The sequence below is a fragment of the Peromyscus maniculatus genome, chromosome X, assembly GCF_049852395.1.
Source record: "Peromyscus maniculatus bairdii isolate BWxNUB_F1_BW_parent chromosome X, HU_Pman_BW_mat_3.1, whole genome shotgun sequence".
Classification (NCBI taxonomy): domain Eukaryota; kingdom Metazoa; phylum Chordata; class Mammalia; order Rodentia; family Cricetidae; genus Peromyscus; species Peromyscus maniculatus.
Genome location: NC_134875.1, coordinates 143,310,636 through 143,326,713, shown reverse-complemented (window position 1 = coordinate 143,326,713; position 16,078 = coordinate 143,310,636). Strand labels below are relative to the sequence as shown.

General features: G+C 41.2%; 1 pseudogene; it reads left to right on the top strand.

Moving 5' to 3' along the window:
- The first annotated feature begins 878 nt into the window (after positions 1-878).
- On the top strand, positions 879-1,889 carry LOC143271093 (uncharacterized; annotated as a pseudogene).
- Positions 1,890-16,078: the final 14,189 nt, after the last annotated feature.

Genomic DNA, 16,078 nt, shown 5'->3' with positions numbered 1-16,078 from the left:
GTATGTGAAGAGCAAATGATGGAAATATCCATGAAACCTCATATTTTACACAGAGATTTTAGTTTTCTTATACTGAGGAATGAGTTCAGAGTCTTATTCATCTTAGGTTATCACTATAACTCTAAGCTATAACCCCATCTCAAATACCTACATATCTTGAAAGTCATTCTCAATCTAGCTTTAATTATGAGATATATGTGGTTCTTGGTTTTTTTAGTAATAATTACATTTCAGAAAATACTAATAAGAAAGACAGTGTACACTATTCCATTGATCTACCTAGAGTTCTTTATGTGGTGTGTGTCTTTTGGGTTAATATACATTTCTGAATAAATATATGCATATGTACACACATATGTGTACATACTTGTATACACATGTACGCAGTATGAATGGCATTCTCACATGATTGGATATACCATGTGAATAATAGTTTTCATTTTTTGATTTCAGCAGGCCATGTAGGTTACTTGCTTTTTTAATAGTCATGAGAAATTTTATCACATTATTTTAGAAGTGATAATTAATTTGAGCATTCTTTTGTTTATTACCCTCATTTACATTATTCATAATATTTCTATATTACAAACACAGGTGAATAAGCATGATCTTAATGTGATATTGCCAACCCCCATCTCACTGTCAATTCCAAACATTGAAACACCTGGTCAACAAATATGAACATTTCAGCATTTGATGAATATTATGAAATTGTTGTCCAAAATATCATAAAGTAGCTATTCCCACTATACTCATGGATCTCCAAGCTTCTCTTAGTATTATCTACAATTTTCAGAATAGTAATCTGCACATAAACCACTGAAATATCTCCATGTGACAACAGGGAAAAGGTATGAGAGCTCAGTGCTCTCTAAGTCATGACTCCTTCTGTTTTCCTGCCTTCCCTTATATTCTCACTGACTCTATGCTTCTTTGATGCCTTCTTCAGATTTGCCAACATGAAGAAGTACATCTTCAAGTTCAGTGGCCTGATTTGCAGTACATCAGCTTTGGTATTTGAAATCATCCTTGCAAATAGCCAATGCTGGCGCCTGTGGGAATTTAACAACAAGCTTGTGCAATTTGTGTCAATTGGACTCTGGGAAGCTTATTACACTCAGGACTTTAACATCTCTGGGTCTATGACCAGGATGGTGGTTCACACCCCTATCAATGAAACCTGGAACAAGTCATCGGAATTTCAGTATTTACAAGTCCTGATAGCGTGGGCCATATTGATGAAAATCCTAGTACTGTTTTCATTTCAGTGGCCATTAAAATCAGCTGCATGGAAGACCCATTCATTGAGATACAGCTGTATTGCTACAAGATGTCTGCCATATTTTTGGCTGTGAGCAGCCTTTTCACACTTGTTACTGTGACCTTGAACCACCTCGTAGACATCTATGGGCAAACCACACTTGACTTTCCACCCGACTTTCCCGTAAAGAAAGAAGACATTATAAAGAAACACTGCACAAAGGTGTTCCCAATGGGTGTCCTGACAGCTACGATGTCACTCTTTGGTTTCATTTTGTTCCTCTATGAGATGATCTCCTTGAAAATGCAGAGTCAAATGAAGGCACCATGTGTTTCCAAACGGGCTGAGCACAAGGCCTGAAGTGAGGGCTTTGGCATTTGTAACATCTGCCAGGAGAATCCTTGAAGAAATTGCCCATTTTCACACAGTACTATACAATCACCAACTAAAATATCAACTTGGTTTCTGGGGTGTGTCTAAATTGTATATCCTCCCTTCCTGTCAAATACACTCCTTTCTTTAAATGTTTTCTCATTCTAACCTCTGTGGGTGATGATTATGTCTTTGGATGCTGCCAACAAGCAGCAGCAGGCAAGAGTACTGGTGAAATGTAAGTTGCTTAAATAAACATGACATATACAAGGTGAAAGAGGGTTTGTAAGTAAGCTGATACCTCAACACACATACACAAAAACCCCACATTCCTGTGTGGAAACACTTAAGTACTCAGATCTCTGGAGGGGAGAGCTGGATGTCTCGGCCATAGCACTGCTGACAGCATGGGATGCTCTCTTGAAGTAAGAAGGCAATGCTGCACACTGAAGATGCCATTGCCATCTGCAGCCTGTCTCTACTAGAAAGCAGTAGCCATTTCCTAATTCCCTGGTTGTGATGATCACAAAAGGCCAGGCATCTCCAATGCGCTCTGATGGGCCATGTGGTGTGCAGAAGACAGGACAGCTTGTCAGGGTTGGTTTTCTTGTTTTATCATCTCCACCACTGAGTTCAATCTCACATTATAAGGCTTGATGGCACACACTCTTACACAGTCAGCAATCTCACCCACCTCAAGTTTATTGCTTTTAAAATACAATATTCTCCCCCTTGTTGCTATAAGTTGAAGTTCATTTCATTATGCAAAATACATTTATTCCATCTTTAAAACAGTCCCATGTTTCTTTGGGAGTCCAGTGTCTTTTTTGGGACATGGCAGGCTTTCAACAATGAGACCCTGGACAATCATAAATCGACTCCCAGACTTCTAACATAAAATGGTACAGAGTAAATATTACCATTATAAAAGGGTGGAGTGCGGACATGGTAAGGGAAGAGTGTCTTGAATGAGGACCTAAACCCAAGAGGGAAAAATCTAAATCCTAAAGCTCTATATTATACCTGTCATCTACTGATATGATGGTATGTATCATTTTGGAGTCAAGGGGCTGAAGGAACCCTGGCCTTCCAGTTTTACTGGCTGTAGCACTATAACCTATCCTTCTTTCTCTCTTTCCTTTTTTCTTTCTTTCATTTTTCTTTCTTTCTTTCTTTCTTTCTTTCTTTCTTTCTTTCTTCCTTCCTTCCTTTCTCTATGTCTCTCTCTGTCTCTCTGTCTCTATCTGTCTTTCTCTCTCTCTCTCTCTCTCTCTCTCATTTCTTGAATTTTTGAGACAGGGTTTCTCTGTGAAACAGAGTCATCGGTGTGCTGGAACTTACTCTGTAGAACTGGCTTGCCTCAAACATATAGAGATCCACCTACCTGTGCCTCTTGAGAGCTGGATTAAAAGTGTGTGCCACTATTGCCTGGCTTGTAGCCTCTTTCTTGAGCTCTCTACAACATATACATGTAGCTTTCTAGGCCAAGCACATCAAGGGCCTGTCTTCCAACATTCCACTATCTCCACTGAAGCATCAAGTTCATATTCAGTTTCATGAAGGGGTCTTCTAGTCTTCCTGGATGGTCTTCATGGGTCTCCAGCCATGATATACATTACATGACCTTAGGGGTTCAGAAACTGTGAATCAAGATTCTATTTACCATATAATCTTGAGTTTGTGCTTACTGAAAATTCAGTACCACATGGAATATTCTCCCCAATTCTTTGGCAGGTTGTGATGGAATGGGATGTAACCTGGCTATGCTGGATAGTGTTTTTTTGTTTTGTTTTTTTTGTTGTTGTTTTTTTTTTGTCAACTTGAAACCCTGTCTCAAAAAGGCAAAACAAAGAAAAATAGAAAGTGTGTGGATCATTCTCTTGAGTAATGATTAACCTGGGAGGATCTTGTCCACTGTGTGTGATACATGTGTTCATGAGTTGAATAAGGAAGCAAGCTGACGTAGCCATGGAGAGCAAGCAGTGTTCCTTCATGGTCTGTGCTTCAGTTCCTGTCTCCAAATTTCTTCCTTGATTCCATACCTATGTGTTCTGTCAGTGATGGACTGTGAAGCTCTTGCTCTGGCTTTCTCTAAGGTGAATGTCCCCAGATTCAAACCCAACTGCACTATCTCTGCCCTCAAAGGCCTACCTTGCTTAATTCAGGCATGGTCTTTACCTGGTGAGATTTCCAGAATCTCTCCTGCCATCCCAATCCACACTGTACCAGGCCCAGAGCTGGTCACATGGATCCTTCATTTAACTGTAGCTGGTGAATTCCCTAAGAGCCAGTACCACCCCCACACTCAAGATGAAGCCTATACTTCAGCTTTGCTCATAGAATTTCCCTGAACTTCTCCTGCCAGCACCATCTATGAAATCCCAAACCTAAGTCCCATAATGCAGCTCCTGCACTTGCTATTTCTGTGTAGTTCCCCTACATCCCAGCCTGCCTACCTGTACACACCAGGCCTACCTCCTATGCACAGATCTTGTAGCAACTTTGCTTGAACGGTCCACAGATATTCCCTTGCTTGTGCAATGTTTACTCTTTCAAGTCTGGTCCTAATCAAACAGCTCTTTCACCAAATTTCCTGATGAGTTCCCCCAGTAGTAAGCCCAGATGGGCAATATGCCTACTAAGAGGCCTAGATAGCTAAGTTTGTGTAGATCAAGCAAAGTGTTTACTTTGTGAGGAAGTTTGAGCCTCCCCTGTCAGCACTATATCCAACTCCCTTGAACAGCTGGGTTTCCCTATTGTACTCCCAGAACCAAGCTCACTCCTGCTGTCTGCACTCTCCTGGGCCTTACTCTGCATGTCTACGTTGTGCACCCCCTTTTATCTGGTCATCTCCCCATAGCTTTTCCTGCAATCAACATCACTTCGTATCCCAGCCCAGCTCTGGCCAAACAAATGCCACACCAGATTTCATTGGTGAGTTATCTCTTGAGCAAGCACATCTGTGAATTCTTGATTTGAACTTACATGTCTTGCACTGACCTTACTTGGTAAAGTTCCTAGAACCTTGGCCACCAATGACATCACCACACTCCCATGGCTATCTCTGGTGGTTTAGCTCCTGAACCACCTTTCCTGGTTAGTTCTTCAAGAAGCCTTCCAACCTGGGTGATGACCATACTCCATACCAAGGTCTGTATGCACCCAGATTTGGCTTGTTGAGTTATCCAATATCTCACATTCAGAGACATCTACTTTTTCCAATATCTACCTTGTGTCATGAAGGTCTGGTAATAGATTTCCCTGATAGTTATCCCACAACCAAGCACCCATGCACCATCTTCAGAGTCTTAAGACATAAAACTGGTTGCATAGATCAAAGATTGGGTGTGCCTGTTGGCATTCCCTGGAAGCTTGCTTAACAGAGTCATCTGCTCTCTCAACCCTAGGTCAGGTCATGCAGCTCTTGCAACAGCTTTCTGTGGTGATGTGTTATTTGTGCTCTAATAAATAAAGCTTACATGGAGTTCAGAGGAAAAAGCCAGCGACTATTTTAAACATAGAAGTCAGGCCTTTAATCCCAGCATCTGGAAGGCAGAGAGTCATCCAGATCTCTGGGAGTTCAAGGCCGCACTAGGAAAAGAGCCAGGCACCGTGGCACACACCTTCAAATTCGAACACTATTTAGCTATAAAGGTGTGCAGGTCTATACAGACAGGAAGTGACAGAGCTGGGCAGAAAGAGAAAGTGGTGTAGCATGGTGGAGAGAGGCAGTAAGATGGCAGGGACAGAAAGGATATAGGCGTGAGTAAACAGGAAGTGACTCTCTCTGGAAGTTGGTGAGATGAGGTTGGCTGTGGCTTGTACTATTCCTGTGATCTCAGTTTTCCCCCAATATCTGGCTCCAGGCTTTTTTATTACTAAGACTGTGGGAGCCCGTTCTCGGGTTCCTCATGGCTTTACCCAGCAGATCCGCATAGAGAGGATGATCAGGACCACGGGCCTGAGTGCAGGTATCTGAGATGGTCTGCACTTGGCTGTGCTGGGGGAGGAGGTCTTTTGCTCCACCCCTTGGCGTCTCTATAAAACCCTGGGCCAGAGACAGTCGGGGCCCGTTGGAATAGGTTCCAGGCCCTCTTGAGGCTATCCTTTATTTTCTATCTGTTTATCTCCATGTCTCTGCTATAAATCCTTCTATCTAATATTTCCTGCTGATCGCACTCAAGAAAACTCTGGGAAGCTGTGGGGGTGGTGGATAAACGCCCCACAGAATGGCGCCATGAACAGGGACTAAATTAAAAAGAGAAAAAAGGGACTAAAGAAAAACAGGGGGAACAAAAAAAGTGGGGACTAAAGACAAATGAACAGGGACTTAAGACAAAGCAATAGGGACTAAAGATATAGGAAAATAATAGTTTTATTACAGAGTTTTTGATGAAAGTGCTGAGTCAGCCCTGCCAGTGGAAAGGCATGCCGGTGTTATGAAAAAACATATATTTTTATATATATTTTTGGAAGGCAGGGGTTTTATCTTCGAGAGAAAGGGAAAGCAGACTGGAAGGATGTCAGATGCTGCAGCGAAATTCTCTTCTGTCAAAATTTTCTATCTTCTATCCCTTTCTCAAATTCTATCTGTGATTAGTATAAGGTATAGGGTAGTAATATAGTTTAGGAAAAACTTAGAAGTGTAAGATTGTGTAGGAAAAAAATAAGTAAAGCATCTAGACAGAAAAACTTCAATTTTCTAACTTTGGGGGCTATGAAAGCAAACTGGGGAAAAAAATCTTTCTTTGGATTTTACAGGTAGTAAAAAAAAGCTCTTCTTTGAGCTTACAGGGAAGAAAAAGTTTCCTATGGAAGCTTTTGACCTGGGGACAGCTGAAATGTTAAGTCTAAGCAGCAGGAAAAAGTGTTTTCTCTGTGAGGCAAAAATGGGGGTGTAAGAAGTCAAAGTTTAAAGTTGGGAAACTTTGGGAAAAGTTGGTCTTTCTCCTGAGGAAAAAAATCTTTCTATAAACTATAAAGCTTTTCTTGGGAAATTTGGGGGGAAAATCTCTCTAAAAAGCCTTATTCTTTCTCTCTTAGGAAACTTAGAAACTAAAGCCTCTAACCTTCTCTCTCAGAAATGTGAGAGTAGAATCACCTGAAGATATTAGTATGGGGACCACCTGTGATTAGCTCTAAGGGAAAACAACAAACTTAAGAGAGCAAAACCTAAGTTCTTTCAAGCTTTAAAAATCCTTCCTTAAATGCAAGAGGCAAGGACAAGTTCCTAAAAACCCCTTCTAAGCTCTGTCTCTTCAAGCTAGTAAAAGACAGTGGGTCAGAGTACCCTGAGGGAAACGCTTGGGGAGAGTAAGGGTGAAGAGCTACAGAGAGCCCAAAAGGGCAGGAAACTTTACCTGAGAAACGCAAAAAAGCCAAGGCTTTCAGTTACAGCTGAGTTGAGGCAGCAAAGGTTTTGAGTGAGCGTTTCAGAATGAAAAGGTGCTCCTGATCGTCCTATGCAAAGATTCCCTGAAACTTAGCATTGTATCCTCGCTTTTGACCAAAAACCTAGAGGCGACTGGCCAGCATCTCTGAGTTGGAGTGCATTTCGGGGATACTAGGGTTCCTGCGGCTGTAAACTTCCTGGAGCACAGAGCTGAGGCTGGAAGGTGCAGGACCCAGGGAAAAACTGCTAACAAACAAAACTAAAGCTGGTGGGAATGGCACAGTTGTCCACTTTCCTACAAGTCCTGGCTTGATAGGCCCACAGCTGCAAAAAGAAAATCTGAGAAAAAGCTTTCCTATCTGAGAAAGGACCTTTCTGGGAAAACAGTAAAGCTGAACTGTGTCTGAAGCAGTTGTGCTGCTGCTGAGTCAGAACGCTGTCTGGGGAAAGAGCCCAGCCAGGGCAGAACAGAACTATCCAGGAGTAAAGCTCTTTTCTGTTAGAGAAAGCACCTCTTTGAGAAAAGCTTTGTTTCAACTGACTCCTGATGAGATGAGGGAGTGTAGCCCTGAGTGGTGATTGCTTCTGGCATAAGCTCTGTCCTTGAGCGCCCAGACAAACAAACAACCCACTGGGGGACTGGGCCAGGTGAAGGCCTGATGAGACAAAAACACCTGTCCTAATGGGAGTTTAGAGATGGCGAAAACCTCCCTTGTTAGATTTTCAGTCTGTAAGCAAACCACACAGACCCCGAAAACAGAAACGGACAAAAAGCCCCTACCTTCAGTAGCAGGGAAAGCCTCCGCTCTAGTGTTGGAAACTGTTTCTGGGGTAGAGGAGATAAACTGAGACCAAACTGGGAACTGTCTGGGAGAAAGACTCTGAAGAAACAGAGGGGACAGATTCCTCCCCAGAAAATGCATGACCTGACAAAGCTGCTAGAATTGGAGGCAGCAGATTCAGGAGAGAAAAAGCCCCTACCTCCAAAAAGCAGCTAGCAGAGGAACAGAGCCTCAGATACCTGAAGCTCTGCAACTGGGGGGGGGGGAGGAACAAGCAAAATGAGAAGAAGATCAGTGGGAGAAAATCTCTAAAGGAGCTATGGAAAAGCTCTGTTGCAAATTATCTTATTTTTCACTGACTGGCTAAGGCAAGCACAAGCCCCGAGCAAAGTTGCTATCAGAAATGCCAGCCTCAATGCTGGCTAATGAGGCAGGTGTGGTTCTGATTCGGGGGGCAGTGTCTGATGAAGTTGAAACACCTGTTAAAGCCAGCTGAGGAGAATAGAAACCTCCCAATGTGCCATAGCTGAAAATGTAAAATGCTTGTTAAAATCTCCCATTGCAAAAGCAAAAAACTTTGTTCAAACCTCCCGGGCAAGAATTTGTAAGCAAGTTTGGTAAAAGAGAACCAGTTGACTCTCAAACCCGATAAGAAATATGGGAAATGATATATGGGACTGATATTATTATGGACTGATATAAGGGAAACGCATTTTGGGAAAGGTAGTTTTTCTGCTAAAGATGGTGACATTGCCCTGATACACTTTTGTCAGCTCTAAATTTAAAATACAGCTTTTAAAAGAATAAGGAGGAAAATCGTCTAAGAGTTTAAGTGTCAGTTCCAATGAAAAAATTGAAAGGATACAGAACTAGGCAGTTTGGGGCTCCATTGATAAAATGCCTTATTTACCCTAATAGCTGTGAAAAGTTTTTACTGTAGTTGGATGACAAAAAGCTACCTTTAAGAGCAAACAAGCCACTTTAAAATCATTAAAACAAGGGAAAGCAATTTATACACTGAACGTTGTCTTAGATATGAAGAAACTTATGTTGAAATTAAAATAGTTTTTGCCTTTTGAACAAACTACCTACAATGAGTAATTCCTTTGCAAATCTAATAAGGAGACAAGGAAACAGGCATTCAAAAAAGAAATGACTGCTTTATAGATGGGAAACAAACTTAAAATCTAGCTGTCTTATAAAAGAGTTGCTTTACTTGAAAGTTCCTTACAAGAAATCAATGCTAAATATCACCGATGCTAATAACATCAGGAGTTAAAGCTAATGAAGTGAAAATACTAAATCCTGAAACTCAAGTGAAATGGAAAGATCCCTGCTCGGGATTATGGAAGGGTCCCGATCCTGTTTTAATATGGGGTCGAGGACATGTTTGTGTTTTCTCGAAAGAGGAGAATGAAGCTCGGTGGTTACCAGAGCGTTTGGTAAGGAGCGTGGAACTAAGGAAGGTCAGCTCCAATGAGGTTCCTATAAAGGAACCAGAATGAAAGTGGCTCGATTAGTGTTTCTGAGGTTTTGTCACTGGTTAATGCAAACAGTGAGGAAATAAGAATTCGGAGCTTTGCCGCTTTGGGCTTTACTAGTTGCTTTAGAAACATACTTTATATATCACCTAATAGCTGTGCAGTATTGGCAAAGAGCTTTACCGAAGCTAAATGTGGTAATTTCACCCTCAGCGTGAAGTGAAGTTTTTCCGTAGAACAAACCAAAAGGGCTGCTGTAATAGAAACGTTTGTCTGAATTGAAGTTATTAGGGGAGCTATTATGAATTTGGGTGAAGGGACAGCCTCTAGTTGAAAACCATTTACCGCTGACAGTGCATCTCTGATGGTGTGAAAAGCCCGACTCGCAACTTTGTGGCTTTGTCCTGAGAATGTTACAATCCCCTAGCAACAAGTATCACAACTCTATAATGACAACACTCACTAAATCCCAGTGCTTTATAACAAAGCTAACTATAAACTGTAAACTTTAGAAATGATGTACGTACTTCCTGTCTAGCTAGGAGAATCTTTCTGATAGAGATGGTGATAATAATTAAGAGTAAGAAGTAGAAAGACGAATATAAGATATGTGAGTTTGTAAAAATTCTGTCTTGTTAGATCTGTGTTAAGAAATCTTTAGGTGTTTGCTAAGTTAGATATATGCTAATGGTAGCCTATATAAGTTTGTAAAATAGATCTATAGAGTTCCTTTAAGAATATAAGCTTGTAAGAAGTATCTAAGGTAGTCTTAAGACATGTAGTAATAAGCTTGTAAGATGCTAGTTGTAAATGTAAGTTTAAATAAGAAATAAGATGGAATGAATATAATTATATAAGAATTAATAAGAAATATATTTAATAAGAAATATATTTGCTAAAGTAGTTCTATAGTTTCCTTAAAGGATAAATAAGTAGATGTTAATATGTGAGTTTGTAAAAATGTGTTATGTTGAGTGAGTTTATGCTTAAGCACGTGTTATGTGAGTTTGTGAAAAAGTGTAAATGTTAAATGTGAGTCTATTAATGTATATGGTGAAAACACCTGAGACACAGGAGATAGTGTCCTAGTAGACTGCAAGGTAGGCAGTCAGAATGGTTTCAAAAGCTCCAGAAGCCGCTAAGAAGCTAAGAATGGCAGACGCCAGAACCAGCACAAGGCATCCGCAGCTGAGATGCTTGGAATATCAAGGCAGCACAGAAAAACCTGAGGTAACAGCAAAAACAGGCGCAGTTTAAAATATTACTATAACTAAAAAGGTCTGTCTGTGAGAACAAAAGTTGCAGAGACGCTTGTTTGAACAAAAATTATTAACTGCAAAAAGTTTTGTTTGAAAAACATCTCTTCGTATTTGGAAGTGAAAGCCTGATACCAGAATTTATTTCTTGTTTGAACTTTTTGAACGTAAAATGAGATAAAATTACAAAAACATTTTGGTTATGGATTTCTTCAAATATGGAAGGCTAGTACCAATATTTATCATTTGAATTTTGGTACTTAAATGAAATGAACAATAGAGATTTCATTGCAATGGGACAATTTTGGCTTACTTATAGTAATGACCTAGGAATGGTTTTCTGGAATTGAGTTAAAAATGGAACTGTTTCAATGAAGAAATGTATTTCTACTTAGAATCGAGATGCAATTTTGTGTATGCATATATGCTTTATTCACTGGTGATTTATGAATTGTTTTGTGGAACTATTTATGTAAAAATGGAATTACTTATGGAACTGGTTTTGTGTTACAAATGGAACTGTTTAAACAGAAAAGTTTGGGTTTTATAACTGGGCTTGAGATTTTGCTTAAAATTATAAAGAAAAGGGAGAGTTAATATTCCTTAGTCTATTTAATTTAAATTGTTGTTTGAGTGGATTAATGTCATGTTTTGTTAGTAAGAAATGCAAATGGGGTATACTAAGAGACTAGTTTTAAAGTGTGTAAAGAATTTTATTAAGAAACTGCTTTTGGATGTTTTGCTAAGTTTTCAAAGTGTTAATGGTTAGATCGAAAATATTGGTTTTCAATATGGGTTTGTAGGAATTGTATAAGTTTGGGTTCCTCTAACTAGGTTTGAGTTTTTGTTCAAAAATTATAAAGAAAAGGAGGAGCTATGAGATTGAATTATGTTCGCAGAAACCTATTGATATTAATGCACCCTGGTTTTGTGGAGTTGAGGAAATGTTTAAGTGTGATGTGAATACATCGAAGTTTTTCCTATATTCTGTTAACAAGAAAATTCAAATGACTGAGTAAAAGTTGTAAGACGGAGAAAATTGTTAACTATATATAGCACCATATATGCTAATTCAAATGGTTCTGTTAAGAGTTTGCTTTGAGTTGTAAGATTGAGAGAATTGCGACTATATATAGCAATATTTATGTTAACCTGTTAATGGTAATGATGAAGCTAAGGGATTCTTTAAGTTTGTAGTCGCCTTAAGAGTTTTTGGTTTAGAAAGGGCTTGAGGCAGCTAAGACTGCTGCAGTCACCTTGAACCTAATTCAAAAGAGAAATGCCATCTATATCATCCTCTACTCCCATACTGGGAGGTGTAACAGCTATGGAGATTACTGTAAGCCATTAATAGTTATTTTTTATATATTAAGAAGGGGGGACCTGTGGGAGCCCGTTCTCGGGTTCCTCATGGCTTTACCCAGCAGATCCGCAGAGAGGAAGATCAGGACCACGGGCCTGAGTGCAGGTGTCTGAGATGGTCTGCACTTGGCTGTGCTTGGGGAGGAGGTCTTTTGCTCCACCCCTTGGCATCTCTATAAAAATCCTGGGCTAGAGACAGTCGGGGGCCGTTGGAATAGGTTCCAGGCCCTCTCGAGGCTATCCTTTATTTTCTATCTGTTTATCTCCATGAGATTCTCCGCTATAAATCCTTCTATCTAATATTTCCTGCTGCTCGCACTCAAGAAAACTCTGGGAAGCTGTGGGGGTTGTGGGTAAAAGCCCCACATGAGACCATTTAGGAATTCATGTTAACCATCTATCCGAAGTGAGTACCCCAGAACCAAGAACACTGGCACCATCTCTACCATCCAAGGCCAAGAGCTGGATTCACAGATTGCACAGCAGTGTTGCCTGATGATGCTACACAGAAACTTTTCCTCCAGCTTCTCCCTGGCACTCCCAAGTTTAGAGGTCTAGTTATAGATGGGCAGACTCATATCAGCTTTGCCTTGGTAGGTTCAAAGAACCTCTCCCATCAGCACCATCTACCCAGTTCCTAGCCTAGGTGTTTTTGTAGATTTCCCTCACTTCTCTGTTCTGTTGAATACCAACTAAGCTGAGCAGGCCTGTACCATTTCTTTATTCCCTACACCTATTTCTGGATGTTCATATTGCTTGCCAGATTTGCCCCATGAATTAAAAGCACATGGCCAGAGCCTGCTCCACACTCACAGATGTAGTCCAGGTCACATTCAAACTGTTAAAGAAGATTCATTTCCTGGAGAGTTCACCAAGAACCAAGAATACCTGCACCATTTCCACAGTTCAAAGTTAACTCTGGATGCACACATGTACATCGGTTTTTCCCAATGATCAGAAATTTGCCCACTAGATCCATATTCACTTATCCAGCAAGTAGCTCCTATAGAAGATTTTCCTAATAAGTTCCACAGAACCAAGCCTGCCAGAAGCACCTGCATCCTCTGAAACCTAGTTCTGGGTGTGCAGGTAGCACACAGGTTTTGACTGCTGAGCTCCCCAGAAAGACACCCACAAGAACTACCCCCTCATTCTAGTCCTAGTTAAAGACTTGGGTTACATGCCTCCTGCTTGGGTTACCTTCGTGAGTTTCTCTGGAACCTGTGGAATCATGGACCCACATTCTTAGCTCTGTATGTACTGGCTAGTCTGATGAAACACCACAGGATCTTGCAAGGACTCTACATCACCACACTTCTATGTCAAGCTTCTTCTGTCTCACAGTCATTGCACTGGATTTCCCTGAAAAGTATTCTGAGAATCAAGGCTGCCTGTGCCATTTTCACAGCATCTCCTGATGTCCTGATTGCAGTTTTGCCTGGTGTGCTCCTCAAAGGTTAGATGCCAGTGCCTTATGCACACTCAAAGGCTTAGCACCCATAACTGAGCTCCTGCATTAGCATTCCCTGGTCACTCCTGGAGCCAAACCTGTCTATGCAATTAACACACCCCCAAGTTCTAGACACACCAATCCTGCACTGATTTACATGGTTATGATCTACAGAAACTTTCCTGCCTGGGCTATGCATATACACATTGGCCTTGCTCTGAAGGCCAGTTAACACTCAGTTACTTCACTTGCTTTCTCTTGCTTTTCTCTGCATCTGCCTCCACCAGTCACTGGACAAAGGCCCTATGATGACTGTTGGGGTATTCACCAGAATAGACCAGTCCAGGCACCCTCTAGACCACTGCCAGCCACCCAAGTGGGGTCATCCTTATCGAATCCTAAGAGCCTCCTCAGCACCCAGCTTCTTACTATTCCTATGATGTCCTCATCTATCATGTTAACTTCTTCCCTACCCTCCAACTCTGTCCCTGTTCCAGCTTTCCCCTCCCATTTCTCTATGTTCTCATCACCCACTACTTGCCATCTGGCACCCCCTCATCCATTTCAGTCATGTAGATCTCATCTAATTCTCCTTCACAGGGTCATCCATGTGTCCCTCCTAGGGTCTTTTCCTGTTAGCTAGCCTCTCTGGAGATGTGGGTTGTAGTCTGGACATCCCTTCACTCACATATAGTATCCACTTATTAGTGAGTACATACTATATTTGTCCTTCTGAGTCTGGGTTACTTCACTCAAGATGACGTTTTCTAGATCCATCCTTTTGCCTGCAAATTTCATGATATCATTGTTTTTTACTGCTGAGTAGTACTCCATTGTGTATATGTGCCATATTTTCTTTATTGATTCTTCAGTTGAAGGGCATCTAGGTTGTTTCTAGGTTCTTGCTATTACGAATAATGCTGATATGAACATAGTTGAGCATGTTTTCTTGTGGTAATAGTGAGCATTTCTTTGATATATGACCAAGAGTGGTATAAATCGGGCTTTAGGAAGACTTATTCCCAATTTTCTGAGAAACCACCATACTGATTTCCAGAGTGGTTGCATAACCTAGATGTCATCACAGAGCCTTTATCTAGTGACTGATGGAGACAGATACAGAGATCCACATCCAGGCACCAGGCTGAGACCCGGGAATCCAATTGTTGAGAGAGAGGAGAGATACTGCAGGCAAGGGACAGCTAGATCATGAAGGGAGGATTTGCAGAGATGACTGGCCACACTAGTGGAAGCCCATGAACTGTGGACTGGTGTCTGTGGAGCACCCATGAGACTGGACTAGGCCCTTTGAAAATGAAACATGGTTGTTTGGCTTAAACTGTTTGGGGGCACCCAGGCAGGGGGATCAGGATCAGTCCCAGGTGCATGGGCAGGCTTCTGGATCCATGTCCTGTGGAGTGACACCCTGCACAGCCTTGGTGCAGTGGGAAGGTCCTGGACCTGCCTAGGCTCGGTGTGCTGGGCTCTGTTGACTCTGCATAGGAGATGTCGATTTGGGGAATGTGAGGATGTGAGGTGGTTTGGGAAAGAGGGCTGAGGGTGTGAGGAGGGAGGAGGAGGGGTCTGTGGATAACACCTGGAGTGAGTAGAAAATTTCTTAATAAAGAAAAATGAAAGAAAAAAAGATCATTTAATTGGAAAGACTTTTCCCACCCTTGAGGTGTGTTTCTTGTATGCAGCAGAAAGATGAGTCCTGCTTTCATATCCATTCTGTTAGCTTTTGTCTTTTTATGGGTGAATTAAGTCCATTAATATTAAGGGATATTAATGACCAATGATTGTTAGTTCCTGTTATCTTTTGGTTGTAGTGTGAGTGTGTACTTCTCTTCTTTGGGGCTTATTGATGTGGTGTTATCTATTGCCTTTTTTTCTTGGATGTATCGGACTTCCTTAGGTTGGAATTTTCCTTCTGGTGCTTTCTGTAGGGGTAGATTTGTAGATAGGTATGGTTTAAATCGGGTTTTGACTTGGAATGACTTGTTCATTCTGTCTATGGTGATTGAAAGCTTTGTTGGGTATATCAGTCTAGGCTGGCATCCATGGTATATTAGTGTTTGCATTACATCTGTCCACGTCCTTCTAGCTGTCAAAGTCTCCATTGAGAAATTGGGTGTTATTCTGATGGGTTTCCCTGTATAAGTCACTTGGCCTTTTTCCTTTGCTGCTCTTAGTATTCTTTCTTTATTCTGTAGGTTTAGTTGTTTAATTATTATGTGACCAGCGGACTTTTTGGGGGAGGGGGTCTATTCAGGTTTGCTCTTATATAGGCTTCTTGTGTCTTCATAGGTGTTTCTTTTTTCTTTCTTTTTTTTTTTTGATTTTTCGAGACAGGGTTTCTCTGTGTAGTTTTGCGCCTTTCCTGGGACTCACTTGGTAGCCCAGGCTGGCCTCGAACTCACAGAGATCCGCCTGACTCTGCCTCCCGAGTGCTGGGATTAAAGGCGTGCTCCACCACCGCCCGGCTGGTATTTCTTTCTTTAAGTTGGGAAAGTTTTCTTCTGTGATCTTGTTCAATATATTTTCTGTGCCTTTGAGTTGGTATTGTTCTCCTTCCTCTATCCTTATTATTCTTAGGTTTGGTCTTTTCATGGTATGCCACATTTCTTGGACATATTGTGTTATGTCTTTCTTTGGCTTTGGTATTTTCATTGAATGACTAATCCATTTTCTCTATTCAATCTTCTACATCAGAGATCCTCTC